Source organism: Dermacentor albipictus, unplaced genomic scaffold (genome assembly GCF_038994185.2).
Source record: "Dermacentor albipictus isolate Rhodes 1998 colony unplaced genomic scaffold, USDA_Dalb.pri_finalv2 scaffold_125, whole genome shotgun sequence".
NCBI lineage: Eukaryota > Metazoa > Arthropoda > Arachnida > Ixodida > Ixodidae > Dermacentor > Dermacentor albipictus.
Genome location: NW_027225679.1, coordinates 130,577 through 132,500, shown reverse-complemented (window position 1 = coordinate 132,500; position 1,924 = coordinate 130,577).

Sequence of the window (1,924 nt, the reverse complement as noted above, 5' to 3'; positions counted from 1 at the left end):
AACAACCGAGGCCCGCACCTGCTCAATCAACGCCAACTCAATTTAAGGAAGCTGATCGAAACCATCCAGTTTGGGAAAAGCTAATTTATGCAGTAGCATTCTTTTTATTATTATTGTGAGAGACGTGAAATACACACCACGAAATGAACGTCCGCTTGTTACCCTTTTGTTACTGCGGTGCGAAATCATCGCGCGTAATACCGATTCAATTTTGTCTTGTTTGGTGGTCTGTCAGCACTTTGTGTTCTTCAAGAAAATCAGCTACAGGCTTTTAAATTATGTGCGCGAAACTTTTCTCCATCTGCCACCCGGAACATATTTAAAGAAGAGAGAAAGCAGCCGGGGCCTTGAGATTTCGAAAATGCCGCGCTCTGAAATTTTCACATCAGCCATTGGGAAGATAATTATTATCCGTCACAAACAAAAAAAAAAAAAACAGCTTTGAAATGAGCATTGATAGTGGCCACGTTTTTTCGGGGCATGTCTTGATGAAATAATTGCAGTTCAGTTCGTTGGTTCAATTGCATTTGTTGGCTCCTTGCAGCATGTCTAGATTTCATCTTTTTCAGTATTCCTAGTGTTCTCATTGTAGTATGAATAACCTGCAGATTTTTCGTTGTTGTTGTTATGCGTTATACAATGCTGAGCGATGTTTTTCCTTTCCTTGAAGCTAGCCATAGAAGTATAAAACTTTCTATAAACTCATTACAATAAGAATCCAGCATACGGTTCATCATCGGCTCGATAAACGTTCGGGAAGTGGCGACTTTTAATGCCGTGATCATGAAGCTTAACAGCAGAGCGTGTTCATCAGATATGCCAGGGGTGACGTAACGCAAGGCGTGAATCGAATCTAAGATTGAAATGGCGTTCTGAATTCTTTTGGTTCCAGATAGAACAAACAAAAATATATAAAAAAAGCATGTCATTGATTGTCATTCAAACCTCAAGAGCGCGTGGAGAAAGTGTTCCGGTTTACATTCGGCAAATCGAAATGAACGGCTAAAATTAACCTATCGTCTGGTTTCATGCGGGAGATCACGTGCGCACGCAAATTTCTTCGTACGGGAATTTTATGAAGTGAAGGCGGCTACAGATCATTTCCTTTGTCTAGTTCATGTTCGTAGGCGCAAATTGCAAACGTAATACTTGGAGGAACGTTTCCACTAATCTACAGGGGCTCTCTCATTTCTCCGATTGCTCGCAAACACATTGCATTGCTAGTCGTGACGTTTCACAGTGACGTTTCACCATGCCCGTCGAAGTTGATTACCAGTACCGCGCCAGCGTCGACCGGCCGGCGAAGCGACGAACTCAGCAGCGCATGCGCGAGGCCCTACAACACCCCAACCGAGCTACCCTGCTTATCGGAGAGAGCGAGTGCGCGTGAACGCGGGCTCGTCTGACGATCTGGATTAAAGAAAAAAAAAAAAGTGTGTCCGAGATATTGACAAAGACAAGTGGTCGCTGTCGCTCTGAGTCTTAGCGCGTTATAGAAAACGTGGGATGGCGGTGCTTCCTCGAGGGTCTAAAAGTACAATCTTCGAACTAGCGCTCCCGGCGGAACGTGGAGCTAGCATCCTTCTTCTTGGAACGGTTTGCAATGGACTGCTTGAATGTGCCGACCACGCGTCACGGGTCGCGTATAGAGCCAACGTTTGGCAAGAACGCGTCTAGCACAACCGATCGCGGTTGCGATAACCCATCGTTGGTAGCGAAAAAAAGAAAGAAAGAAAAAAAAACACCTACCCGCAGCTTGTTAGCAGTAACCGTAAATGTGGTTCTAAATATAGGTTCGCTGGTCACTGAAACTTTCTCATAACGCACACCACTGTAGTCCAAAAAGAACAAAGCACGCACAATGGATATGATACAGCCGTCACCGCATGATTTCGCGTTTTCCTTATTGCATTACTTTCGTGGG